Genomic DNA, 15,410 nt, shown 5'->3' on the forward strand with positions numbered 1-15,410 from the left:
TTTCGCCAATAAAATAAGCTGGTCACAAACTCAATATATTTTTTTTACAACGTTCAAATCCCCATCGTGTGGTAGGCTACGTTTAAGAATTTTCGGGAATTTTTATGATGATTTATTTAGACAATGGCAAACAAATTATAAGCGAGTTTCATATCATTTTTTCGCTTGTGCTCAATTACTTTGAATACAGGTTAACAGTTAGGAGTATGTATAGCTTTTACCTGTGCACTGGTGCAACAGGTATGTATGTTCTTGTTTTATGAAATAAAAATATACATGCATTTTTTTTAATCACATTTATATCATTTATTCATGAAATTAATGATATATGCAAACAGCACTCTTTAACTATTGCACATTTCTGGCGGTCAGCTTGGATTTCGGACAAAACTGAAAAATAACTTTGTCAGGACCATATCTGGTAGCAAAAGAAGCCTATATTCTTTGATAATGATTTGAATGATTTTTAATTTACTCGTTCTTACAAGGATTCCAATGATCTCAGCGCACATAATAAATGAATAGGGCAAAAGTGGTCGCCCTGTCGAGAACCATGGCATATGTTGAAAAAAAGAGAGTTAAATTTAAGCAAATGAAACGCTTTGTTTAAAAACTGCCATGATACGAAAGCGAATAGACTTCCTGGATCCCTCTCGCTATCATATATGACGTCAAATTGCAGGTGTAACTACCTGTTAAAAATCTTTTTTTATTATCATGTATCGATTTGTCATGAACTAAATCAATTATATTTGCTAAGCATGTATAGATAAAAGGTTGTAAGAAATATTTATGAGTGACATAGGCCTCCAGTCCTTGAGGAATTCCCCGGACATTTCCCGGACATTCCCCCTTTTGATAACAAGGAGATGACAGGTTTTGAGTGGTTGGTAATGTTCCTTGTTCAAATCAGCTATGAAAGGACCTGATCTTAAGACCCCAAGTTTTAGCAGAACAATTTGAAGAATTCACCAGAGAAGTCATCCGAACCTGAAGATATAGTATTTTCTAATTATTTCACCGCTGGTATTTGTTATTTCACCGCTGGTATTATTTCACCGCTGGTATTTGTTATTTCACCGCTGGTATTTGTTATTTCACCGCTGGTATTTGTTATTTCACCGCTGGTATTTGTTACGGCAAATGTAGTATCACCATTTTACATTTCCAAAATCATTTAATTTACGTCTGCTAAAAATGATCCTTTCTTCTATAGTGTTTCTTGTAAAATTGTTGTATTTTGTTAAGAATCTTTTTCGGGTTCTGTGACTGTTTTGAATATTATCATTATCATATGAGAATATGTCCATTAGTTATATTTTCTTTAAGAGCAATTAATGGAAATCCTAACACATTTATCTGGAAACAAGTAACAATGTCAGGTTTATGTTATCGACATTTGAGTGAATGCCAGTTTTAATTATCATGAACCTAAAATTATCACACCTTTTAGATATTTTGAATAATTAAAAAATAAAATTTGATAAAATCATTTAAATATCAACATCGAGTAAAAAGCTGAAATTTCAATGTTAAAAATTATGATTTGTTTAAAAACGTATATAATAGATCATTATCATTTCCAGCTGATAACAGTTTTATTTAAATATATAAAACAAAAGATAAAAATTGATATCATATTTAAAAAAAAAAAAAAAAAAAGATAATTCTGTTAATGCAAATTTCTATTAGAATGTAATGCCTTCATTAAAATATAAGACGCCAGCCTGAGACTTCTCAGGTAGCACAAGCTATCAACAGGTAAACACAGGTAGACACAGGTAAACACAGGTAAACTCCTCTGAAATCCCTTTAACAACATTCTACTCCCTATCTTAAACCGAAGATTACAAAAATGCACGCGAGGGTTAAAATTAGAACCCTTAACAAACATGAGTGTTTGACATATGATTCAATTTATCATAGTTATCGAAATAGTTAGTTGATTTGTTAGTTTTTGGACTTGAAACTATATTTTGGATGGATTTATCAAATACCTTTTATGATTATTTCATGAAGTCCTAAAACTATAATCAGACTGATTTACGAACCAAAACGCTCTATTAAAATCCCCACTCTTCAGAGGTGATAAAACATATACCACCAACGTACGAAAACTTCGTATCTTTCCGGCAAACTAAATACATTCGACTAACCTCGGCTGATTCCGGTGCGGAATCTGCCGAGATATGGCTAGTGAAAAGAATCCCTGATCACTGAAACAAATGGTCACCAGTAAGTACTCAAATCTTCGACGCGTGATATGATTTGTTTGGCTAAATGAGTTCTCATGTCTTATATTACTTTGAGTTAACTATGCCATCAGTTTAGAATCGAACCATATACAACCCACTAGAGTAGATTTCACACAAGTGTAGCTAAACGGGAGACAACGTTTTGTTATTAACATCGAGTGTTATTATTAAAACTCAAAAACCCAACCTAGGGAATATGACTCCTAGTACCCCTTCAGCACGTGCTATTTTTCTAAATGTTATTCTGAATATCTATACGGATAATTAACTTTCCAAATACAGCAAGACTTCCACAGTAACACTCGCACTTTAATATATTTCGGTATTTTATGACCAGGAAGGCATGTAACCATGCGATTTTAATACCCTACTTCTTTGTCGTCTATGTCGGGTAATTGTCAGTACACAAATGCACTAAAAGCATCTTTATAAACAGATCATATCACTCAATTATCGTAACTCCTGAAAAGAAAACAGATAGAAACTGCATAACACTGTAAAGATATAAATAAATAATAATTGTATATCAAGATGGGAAGTTTTTTAATCAGATCGGATGAGTGGAAGTTCCGAACTGTGTTCCCTTGTAATACAACCTGACCATACCATAGAGACGTGGAGGAGTCACTGTCTTAATTCCTGTTTCACTCATCGTTACAAATGTCGTTAAGATGAAATCCGTGATATACAGCATATAAATGTAGCAGTTTTCAGTGGGTCAATAAATATATCGGTCAATTACACAGGTGTTTATATGAAATCAAAATTTTGATATTTTAATGGGCTTTATTGTAACTGGATGTCATCATTTGACCTGGAGCGTTAGAAAATACTATTTCTTCAAATTATGCATGTGCTATCTTTCCTCACCCGTCTTTTTCACTTCTTCCCTCTCGCTCTGCCCGTTTCCTTTCTCACTACCTTCCTTTTAAGCTTGGTACTTCCCTTCTTTCCCATTCAATAACTGTCTCGTTCTTTCCTTTTCTTCACTTCCTATTCTGTTCCCCACTGCCTCCTTTCATCGTTCCATCCCTCACTTCCAGTAAACATCTACCCCTCCCTTCCAAACTGGATGTATACAGTCACATATCCTCTATTTCCGTTCCTCCAGTTTTTCAAAATGGCTGCGATAGCTCAGTCGGTTAGAGCATCGGCCACGTAATCTCAGGTGAAGACTGATAGAGCCTGGTTTATGACGCTCCCTACATGTAACTGTACATATGTCACGGAAGCTTGGAAACTGACCGGTCTGTGCTAGCTGTCATGGGTATGTCCTAGGACAAGACAATTTACCCCAATCGCTCTGGATGGCATGCGACGGGCCTTTTCTTCTTCTTTTTTTTTCAGTGAGGTAGTCACCAACTACTACAAGGAGACTCCGCCTCAAAGTGACCCTTCCTGTTCACGAAGCGATAAACCCCATACGCCAGCAAACAAATTTTTACCCGTTCGTTCCCTTCCTTCCTTGCTCCATCCCTGCATTCGTCCCTCCATCTTTCTAAGATTTTTCACTCCACACGTCACATGTTTTCCTCCTTTCAGCATTTCCTCTCTTCACCTATTCGTCATTCTTTTTTCTCGTTCCCTCATTCCTTCTTGCCCAACCTGCCTCCTTTCGCTGCGCCATATTTCCCTTGTCCTGTTCCATTTATCCGTCCTTCATTGTTTTCTCCCTCTCTCCCTGAATTCCTTACATTTTCTTCCTAACCTGTGTTTATGGAAGCTACCACGTGATCATTTCTATGCCCGGTCTCTGAAGATCCACTCCTTCATCATATGTCGAACCTGTCTCACATGTTCAGTACATTTTTTTCTAAATACGAGATGTTTGTGTAATACGAGAAGCTGGATACTTTATTTAAATCGCTGGGGCACGGTAACATTAAAATCCAGGTTCACCATTAGATATCACAGAGGGCATTGATGTGGAATAATTGTATAATTGTATTAGTCTAAAACAGCTCGGTATGACACTAGTTGTCGACTCACTGTGTCAGCGTATGTTCCAGTCTAGATCACCGTATCACGGCCTAGCTGAGTGTTCAACTGTCTACGTTACTGCTAAGATGTGTCGATAAACTGGGTATTTTATGATATTTCGCGTTGCTATCTCTCGTTAACTCTAAATTAAGATAAATGCCGGTTTTAGACCAGTTGACACTATCGCGTCATTTTAGTGTCACGTTGATCTGCGGTACGTCGACGATTTGTACGCCGGTCCAAGTAACACAGAGAGGTTTGTATCAATCATTTTGATGATGTTGATTTTTTATCACGAAATGACTGATTCCTAACTTTCAAACTAAGGGAAGATAATCGAGTATTAGAACTTACAGCTGAGCAATTCTTAACGAAACAAAAAGGATTTAGGGGCTGGTTGCCAGTCTTGTTTCTACCGACAGATTTTCATTTCCGGCAAGTAGTTAATCATCAATAAATGACAAAAACTATTTTTGCTTTTACTGAACGCTTGAAATTGAACAAAGGAAAATAACTGCAGGAGTTTTAGGTTGTGGCACATCTCGACATGTTGGTATAGGTCTGATTGTTAATATCATTACAGGACTGTTTACAATTGCGTCATCTGACAAATTCTTTTTTGCCAAAAGTGGGGGAAATTGACAGATCAAAGCTTAACGACATAGTTAAAAGATTGCAGGTTGACTTCATGTCAAATAAACGTATCCCTTTTAATGCACCTTAAAATTGCGCTATACGCAGAAAACATCCATGTTTTTTTCTTTATAAAGCGACATTCGAAAGTCGTAAATAATATGAATATTCATGAGGTCAGTGTTCAGATTCTCTTTAAAAAGCGATTTTCTGCCTACGGTTTACCGAGCTTTTCGTTACATTATCGATAATAACGTATTCTGTTCGCATCAAAAGGGTTTTTATAAAACCTTTAAATCTCTTTTCACTTTCTCAATTTCGGCATAAAAAATTACTTTTGTTCATTTCATTTAAAATTCGACAAGTCGTTTAACATAATCAGACAATTCATCATAGATTTAATTTTGATTTGAAAATCTTTTGACATTTCAAGTGGAGGAATTCATTTAGAATATATCCGATTTAAGTTGAAAGATTTAATGCCTCCAGACATGCGGCGAATACATCGTATAAAGTAACTGGAAGTTCTCAACATGTTTTGTAAGTATTTACTTCAAATGAAGTAAGCTAGATCTCACCACTGAACATGGCTAGCCGAGATATATTGGAAAAGATTTCCGAAGTAAATAAATTAACTTTGCTTTGAAGAGGTACTTCAGATATGTCGATCTATCAGGGTGGCGGCAGGAATGCGTAAGTTTTAGCACGTAGGCCAACTCGGTTAGGATCAGAAGTGTTTATACGTGTATAGGGTTAATAAGGAAGAGGCAACCCGAAGAGACACTCACCCACTTACACATAACTTATCATACTTCTGTTAAGTTCAGCCACAGGCGCATGATTCTGGTTAGTATTAATAGACAACGTATTAGACCATATTCCTACTATACAGATGTAACACTTGAAGATGCATCGACTGTTGAACGGAAGTAGACCTGATTGGTCGACAATTAAATACATTTGTAGTTGGTATTGTTTATGGAGCTGTTGACCAATCAGGTTTACTTCCGTTCAACAGTCGATGCATCGTAGCACTCGTCACATCTCGGCCGATTCCGTGCCTACATCTAACTGTTTGATGAAGGGTACCGGAATCGGCCGAGGTTAGCCGAATGACATCGTAGATCTTCAAGTGTTACACCTTGTTGATATAGTAGGAGTAGGGGCTGCTATTTATTTTCTATTAATACTAATCAGAAGCAGGCGCCTGTGGTTAAGCCAACATTCGATAAAAAATAAGTTTCATTTATACTTTGTCCGGGCATTAATATGACACAAAGCAAGCATTGAGTCATGCGTCTTTCCCGGTGCTGACTGCAAAATAAACATTAGTATCCTATTGAAAGAAGTAATTGAAAATGATGCATAAAAGCGAGCATTGTCATCTTTTTTGCTGGTGAAAGTCTCTTGGAATGATAAGTGAAACAAATATTTAAAACCTGACGAACGAGATTCACAAGTATAATTGTAACTCGACTGTATTCTGAATATTATCTAAACGATGATAAAATAGGGATTGGCCTCTCGGTATCCGCCTGGACTTATCTATGCAAAGATTCAGGGTTTTACCTTAAATCAAGCATATCAGTAAGATAGCTGCTTTGAGGGCGACATGTCATTTCCATTTGTTCTTTATGGTGACTTAGTTAAAAAAAAAAAAAGTTTTAAACGTAAGTCTGCATTCCGGGATGGAAACAGACGATGCGCCTGTTATTTTTTCAGAAATTCTAGTGACTTTGTCGTTTGGAACGATTGTGTGTGCGTTCTGCTGAAGGCATGAAAGTTGAATAATTAACTTACTTTTATGAAAATTAGAACACTAAAAGTTTTATTTTATTTTCATATTTAATCCTTCTATAACGATTACATTCTTGTATTGCTTTTGCTCTTTTTGTTGGTTTACATTTTCCTGTCCCGATGGCAATGGTGCTTATATTGAAGCACTTATGCTGATGTTGCTCCAACCGAGATTACACAATGTCTACCAAAATCGCCAGTAGTAAAAAGTGTAAGGAACGATAACTCTGGGTAAAGATTAGAGTGATTATACCGGAAGAAGTTCGCTAAAATTAAAGCCGTTCTCGGTGTGTGCCGAAAGTGCTGAAGATTATTATCCGTAAGTACAGATGACAGACACAGATACCTGGTTTACGTGTGATGAAGGCTCTATAGGAATACACGATCTCAGTGTTAGGCTGTATATGTTAGCGTAACAAACTTTAAAATACTTAACAAATACAGCCTGGAGTGTATAGTCAGAAACATGAATTAGGTGTTAAGTCTCGGGTATATTGTACCAATGGTGTATATTTTTGTTATTTCTAAGTTCATTATTTGTTGTAATGTACTTTTTGACTATTGACAGAAAGTTAAGAAATATCATTAGTTATACACGGCCAAGTATTCTTTATTTTTCAGAGGAAGTGAATATTACTAATATCAAAATCTTACGTAATCTGTACAAAAATCCTATAATTTGTCCGTCTGATTTATATACACTGTATATACGCTGAATACGTTTTTTCTATGCATCATATTTATTAGAGAATTAAATAGATAAAGATAAAAGTTGTTAAGTTATCGAATTACACATGTAATTACAACAGTGCTAGTAAACTTCAAAGTTAAATTCAATAGAATATGTAAATGCTAGTTTTTGTGTATAAAATTAAAAATGAAAACCGAATAGTTTATAGACAGTGTACACGTTTTCTTTACAATGTCATATAAAAAGATTTACTAAATCACACGACAAAACACTGGCTTCCCATAGGCTAATCACATATTTATATGTATCACTTAAGATGTATTTTTAAATCTATATCTTTTAAACTGTATATCATTTCAAATTACACCAAAAATAACTCCATAGACACGCTTTAGCTATGAATTATCGTTTTCTTTGTAATTATTTTTATCGTTTGAAAGTTGTTTTTTTAATTAACCAGTCATACACTGACATAGGATCTACGTCATCATTGATACCATTCATGGCTGATCGAATACACACTCTGGTTATAAACATTACTTATTTAACACCATTTACGTTTACTTCGTTATTAGAGTTTGAGATAAAATCGCCGCCCCTGTAGCTTTTTAAAGAATAAGAGTTAAAATGGCGCCACTTATTTTTCGAGGATTACGTTCAAACGATAAATACTGATGGGTCTAATTTAATTAGAAAAAAATGCCAATTAATGAGTTAGCATAATTCGATCAAATCAATGTAAGTGTTAACAATTAATGTCGTAAGTGTACACTCAATGTCATAAATGAACACTCAATGCCGTAAGTGAACACTCAATGTCGTAAATGTACACTCAATGGCATAAGTGTAAAATCAATGTAGTAAGTGTACAGTCAATGTCGTAAGTGAACAATCAACGTCGTAAGTGAACACTCAATGTCGTAAGTGTACAATTAATGTCGTAAGTGTATACTCAATGTCGTAAGTGTACACTCAATGTCGTAAGTGTACACTCAATGTCGTAAGTGTACAGTCAATGTCGTAAGTGAACACTCAATGTCGTAAGTGAACACTCAATGTCGTAAGAGAACACTCAATGTCGTAAGTGTACACTCAATGTCGTAAGTGTACACTCAATGTCGTAAGTGTACACTCAATGTCGTAAGAGAACACTCAATGTCGTAAGTGAACACTCAATGTCGTAAGTGAACACTCAATGTCGTAAGTGTACACTCAATGTTGTAAGTGTACAATCAGTGTTGTAAGTGTACACTCAATGTCGTAAGTGAACACTCAATGTCGTAAGTGTACAGTCAATGTCGTTAATGTACAATTAATGTCGAAAGTGAACACTCAATGTCGTAAGTGTATACTCAATGTCGTAAGTGTACACTCAATGTCGTAAGTGTACAATCAGTGTTGTAAGTGTACACTCAATGTCGTAAGTGTACAATCAGTGTTGTAAGTGTACACTCAATGTCGTAAGTGAACACTCGATGTCGTTAGTGTACAATTAATGTCGTTCGTGTACAGTCATTGTCGTAAGTGTACAATCAGTGTTGTAAGTGTACAATCAATGTTGTAAGTGTACAGTCAATGTCGTTAGTGAACACTCAATGTCGTTAGTGTACAATTAATATCGTACGTGTACAGTCATTGTCGTAAGTGTTCAATCAGTGTTGTAAGTGTACAATTAATGTCGTAAGTGTACACTCAATGTCGTAAGTGTACAGTCAATGTCGTAAGTGAACACTCAATGTCGTAAGTATACAATTGATGTCGTAAGTGTACAGTCAATGTCCTAAGTGTACACTCAATGTCCTAAGTGTACACTCAATGTCGTTAGTGTACGATTAATGTCGTTAATGTACACTCAATGTCGTAAGTGTACAATCAATGTCGTAAGTGAACACTCAATGGCGTAAGTGTACACTCAATGTCGTAAGTGTACACTCAATGTCGTTAATGTTTTATGGTAATTTTGAAGGGTTAATTAAAAGGTGACCTCATGAGAATTCCTTGTTTGGTTTGCTTGGTTTATTTTGTTTAACGTCCTATTAAGAGCCAGGGTCATTTAAGGACGTGCCAGGAGTTGGAGGTGGAGAAAAGCCGGAGTACCCGGATAAAAACCACGGCCTACGGTCAGTACCTGACAACTGCCCCACGTAGGTTTCAAACTCGCAACCCAGAGGTGGAGGGCTAGTGTTAAAGTGTCGGGACGCCTTAACCACTCGGCCACCGCGGCCCCCTTACGTATATATTAAAAAGATCCATAAGATATCAATCTCCATCGTAAGATCAATTACATTATTTGATTTATAAATACAACATGTATTGTATTTGCTTTAAAATTATAAAAGATATAGGCACAAGTTATTACAACATTCCAAAAGTCATTAAAATAGCATGCTAGCCAAATAGTGTAGGTTATATGAATGAGTATTGCGTGTCAAATCCGCCCTATTTAATTATCAGAGACAGACTCAACTCTGTCATTTGGCAACCATAGGAGCAATGGTTATATTTTGTAAATAAAGATGCATATGTGCATTCATTGATTGTTTATACACAAAATAAACTATAGCTTTATCGTTAACATAATTATCTGGAGTTGTCGCCCTTTCCCCTACTCCTCATTCTGTACTAAAATATAGCCTTACCCACGTTAATCGTAATTAGATATCTGTCCCATAAAACTAACAATGAATACAAAATGCCGGCTTTAATCTCAATGACGTAACTTTACGTAGGATTTTTCTTGTAGCAATGTGAAAACTGTCATATCCGGGGGCGTTTTTACAGACAATTAACACCTATTTTTTTCACGTGTGTTATTATGGGTATAATCTTCTCGGGTTACATTGTCATGTAGCATTGTAAATACCTCGTGTTTGTCCAGAAAGACGCCTAATTAGATAAAAATGGTTTTAAACGGGTTAGAAAGGACGATCCACGATTGAAACGTCACACTTCAGATTGAGATGTCGCTGTCACCACTTAGGCGAGGGTGATACTAGTACTATTGTGCTATCGTTACATGCAATCTTAAACCTTTTGCAGGTCTTTCTAAAGCAAAGATGTTGCATAGCCGACAAAAGACGATTATATAACCGAGTGGGACTAACAGTAGGGTGCTGTATGTTTGTATACAAGGCCGTCCTTGGATGACCTTGGATGACCTTGGCTGTTGATAATACGATAAACAATACCAAACCAAACTTAGATGTATACGTTACTACCTTCCTCTAACAGTTTAAGCTTCTATTTTTATCTTTTAAATTTTAAGAGAGTTTTTGTCTCTATATTTGGGTAAATAACTTTCGGAGATTAGTTATAGGATGCTGTCATTTGTAATTTATTTGTTGATGTTTATAAGTTATATGTCTATACCATGGGTGCCATTTCATGCATTCTATGACAACCCATGTATTTACATACTTAAAAGAAATGAAATTAAACTTACATGGACCTGAGAATCAAATGAATGTGTGGTGTGGCTGAATGTATGACCTTAAACATGTGTACATAACTATTTACACTCACAGGGATACGGGATTCTCCGTGTTGTGATTGAGATGAACTCCATGACCCCTAAAACATGTATACAAAACAGTATACTACACGTATAATAAATATTCATGTCCCTGTGATCCTATCAAAGTTAATTAGTTCATTCTGTAAGCCTGACGTATAAGATTCAGATCATAATATTAATACACAATACATAACAAACAATGTCATGTTGGACAGGAGAACGATGGACATATTATGTACACATACGTTTGATAATAAATAAATATGATAAGATGTATGTTTTATAAACTAATGACTGGGAATGCTTCTTAAAAAGCAATCAGGAATTTATTCTAATCTAGAACCCTGTGTCAATGACTACAGTTAATGTACACGATACTCATGTACACGAGAGTCCATATCATAAAAAGTCCTTGGTCTTGTGTGTTAAAATTTGGACAGATTGCTATTAGTTTGCGGGTTATTTTCTTATAAAAACGAGGCCAAGTAGAAATTCATATTTTCAAATTCATACACCCCCTTCCCCATAACAAAAGACCTAAAGGTCTAAATGTAGGATACATATTGAGGTCTCTGGTTTGTCCCCGATTTAGTTCACCACATCTTACCCCCTGATTGAGACCATTGAAGCTAAGTTTATCTTTCATCGGGATAAACAATACTTTGTCGTGACAATTCAACTTTTCTTCTTTTTTTTCTGAAACACAACACCATGGCCCAGACGATTAGGTCGGTACAGCGATAGATGTACCATATGAGGACGTATTGTGCTTGGCGCGCCGACCTCGAATAAACGGTGTACATGTATATATCCCCTCCAATACATCCACGCTATTATCAGCTTCGTTCTGCATTTTCAATTAAATATTAATTGATTTCTAAATCACATATTAAACATATTCTTTAAATCTTATCCACTGATTATATATTTTGAATTTCACATCTTACGTGATTGGGATTTATTTATTTATTTATAACATGAATATTCACTAAAATTTAGATATTGTTATGACAAGTTGACATGTTGAGATTTCTCTGGTGCTGTCGATATCACGGGTAGTTAACTCGGAAACGTGACTTTTTGTTTCCGAACATCCAGGGACGTCTATAAAATGAGTGAATAGAAAAACCTGGACGTATCAGGCTACTCCAAAAGTAGTCTTTTTTAAGTGGTAATATTTTATATTTAGACACAGCTTTAGCAACAACAAAAATAAAAAGGAAAAAAAAAAAAAAAAAAACCTGTTTAAATCGTTCTATATATGACTACTCACTTGAATTTTTGAAATTTAAATTCAACTTTATTTATCTAATTCTATTTACTAAAATATAATATAAAGATAAATCATATTATACATCATTCAATTAACATAAAATGTATCAATCGAGAGGAAAATTTATAAAACTTTTTAAGACAAAACTTTTATAAACTTGCACAGATTTCGTAAGAATGAATGCACGGTATGTGTGTGTGTGGGGGGGGGGGGGGGGGGGGGGGGGGGGGGGGGGGGGCTGCGGGGACGCAAATTGAAGTAAAGCATTATTCCCGATACAGTGGTTTTATAAAATGTTAAATTAAATGTATATAACGTATAGATTTTAAAACCTTGCAATCGTATGCATGTATACATAAAACATAAATCACATTAAAAAACACTTATGTAGCTTACTTTGTACTCACCCGCTCCGGTTACCAGGGTATCTCACCAGTTAAAAATCTCCGACATAGAGACACATACACTATCTCCTCAGATTTCTCGTATTATTCCTATAAAAGTTTTCCAGTTTAAATTGAAATTAGCGATATTAACTACTGAAGAGTATGCACATTCATTAAAACTCCTGAACAAATTAAGACATATGTCTTTAAATAGAACTCGGAGCCCTGGGACCTCCTCTCTCAGGTAAGCGCACAGGTGATAATAATACAAACAGCGCGAGTGTTACCTAAGTCAGGTCACAAACAACTGAACATCGCTCACGCATGACTGACTCGCAGCATACCTGTAAGCTACTCTACTAAGGCAGACAAATTGTTCCTTGATGGAGGCTCCATAATCCTCAAGCCCCGCCTACGACATCCAATGAGGCCCGGCATCACCATTATCGTCACCACGGTTCCGGTTCCGGTTTCGCCTCCGCTTCCGGTTATGAGATGGCACGCACGCGATCAGAACAGATAACGGGGGGGGGGGGGGGGGGGGGGGGGGGGGGGGGGGGCATTACAAGAGGTCAGCCAGATGACCTATACAGTGACTCTTACAATCAAATCATAAACTCACTTTTTTAAACGTTTATGGTATAAAATCAAAACTGAATTCACCCGAATTTGAATTATTAATTAAATCATACGATAAATTATGTTTTGTGGAAAGCAAGTTGGATGATTTGGATATGCTACGTCTGCCAAACGGATATTCATATTTTTGTGAAAATAGAGAAAATGAAGAAGAAATCTGGTGGTATAGTTATCATATACAAAGTTGACCTGAAATCTCATTTACAATGTCACCACACTCCCTCTGATTTTGTTCAATGGTTGCAATTGTCACAAGAAATAATGAATCAAGATTATGGTATGTTATTGGGTTGCGTGTATATCCCTCCTGAAAATTCAAAACACTCATCTAATGATGGTTTTGAAGAAATTGAAAATGAGATGATTCAGCTGACTAATAATAATTGTAAATTTGCATTTGTTGGTGATTTTGATGCAAAAACTCAATGTAAAGACGATTTTGTATAACCTGATGAAACACTTATTGAAAGACTTGATGTAAATTTTAATGATGAGCTTTAAAAATACTTTGTTTATGATTCACAAAATTTAAAAGAAGCTGGTGTCTTTTTACTAAAACGAGCCAGCCAGTGTAAAGCAAGACCGAATAGCTTAGACTATTAACTACTCGACTTTTGTAAAGAAAATAGTATATATCGCAAATGGTCGAACTGGGAATGATAAATTAGTTGGAAAAACAACTTGTAATGATACAAGTATAATTGACTATCTCTTATTTCATAAGTTTTTATTAAGAATGTAACTTTTTTTTTCAATTTTGATCTTTTATTTTCTGATGCCCATTGTAGACTCGAATTCCGTCTGAAAATGCCACAAGTAATAAATTGATACAAATATCTATGTAAAATGGAACACTGACAAAGTAATGAATTTTGTTAATTATATCGAAGGGGATGATATTTGTGCTTTTAGAGAAATTGTCGAAAAAGTGGAACTAATTTCGGGAAAGCCGTCTAATATAGTAACAGCTACTGAAATAAACCATGTTGTTAATGCCATGAGTAATTTATTCAAAGAATCGACAAGACAGACATTTGGTGAAGAGAAGGTTTTTCATCAAACATACAGACGTACCAAATCTAGTAAGCCTTGGTTCACACAAAATTGTCACCTTAATAGGTTAGGTTTTTATAGAGCTAAACGTTGTTATAATATCGAAAAAATCTCACAAACAAAACTACTCTTAAAAATACTGGAACCAAATTAGAACCGAAATAATTCTGGCACCTTCTAGGTGAAATAGACGGAACTAGAAAGGGGCAAAATATTGATTAAAAAAAAATTGTACAACTACTTAAAGGATATTAACAAGGGAGGTAACTCTAATGAAATCTTTGGTAGTGAAATTGAATATGGAGAAGGAAGATTCGATGATTTACTAAATGGTGAAATTACTGAGTGTGAAATTACTAAATATACATTTCTGTATTTCTAGGTTAAGCAACAATAAGGCTCCAGGTTATGATGGAATCTTAAATGAGTATCTAAAAGCCACTGTAGAATTATTCAAACCATTATATTTTATATTTAATGCCATATTTAATACAGACGGCATAACTATAGAGCAATAAGCCTTGCCTCATGTCTTGGTAAAGTGTTTACATCTATTCTTAATAGCAGTTTAATAAGATGGCTGATGAAATAAATCTTATAACTTATGCCCAGGCTGTGTTAAAAAAAAATCATTCTACTTCTGAAAATATTTTTATTCTTCATGTCTTAACATCTATTCATTTTTCATTAGAAAAAAAAAATTCATTTTTACATTTATAGATTTCAAAAGGGTCTTTGATTCGGTCTGGAGAATTAGGCTATGGAAAAAAAGTCCAGAAAAGTAATGTAACTGAGAAAATCTATAAAGTCATTTATGATTTACATATATGCAAATACCAATTCCGATGCAAAAATGGAAATGAGGTATCTGAAATGTTCCGTTGTAATATCGGGGTAAAACAATAAATTTATCGTCATTTCTATTTGCCATTTATCTGAATGATTTTGAAGACTTTCATGGAGAGCAAAGTGTTAATTATTTGCCAAAAAATAGACAAAAAAATAGGTGAAAATATTTGAATTCATATAAAACTGTTTATAATTCTTTATGCAGATGATACAGTTATCATGTCTGAATCAGTCGAAGAACTCTAATCAGCCCTTAATATATTTAGATTATATTGTAATTGATGGAAGATTGATATAAATAAAACCAAAATTGTTACATTTTAAAAAAAAAGTGTCGAAT

Source organism: Pecten maximus, chromosome 17 (assembly GCF_902652985.1).
Source record: "Pecten maximus chromosome 17, xPecMax1.1, whole genome shotgun sequence".
Lineage (NCBI taxonomy): Eukaryota > Metazoa > Mollusca > Bivalvia > Pectinida > Pectinidae > Pecten > Pecten maximus.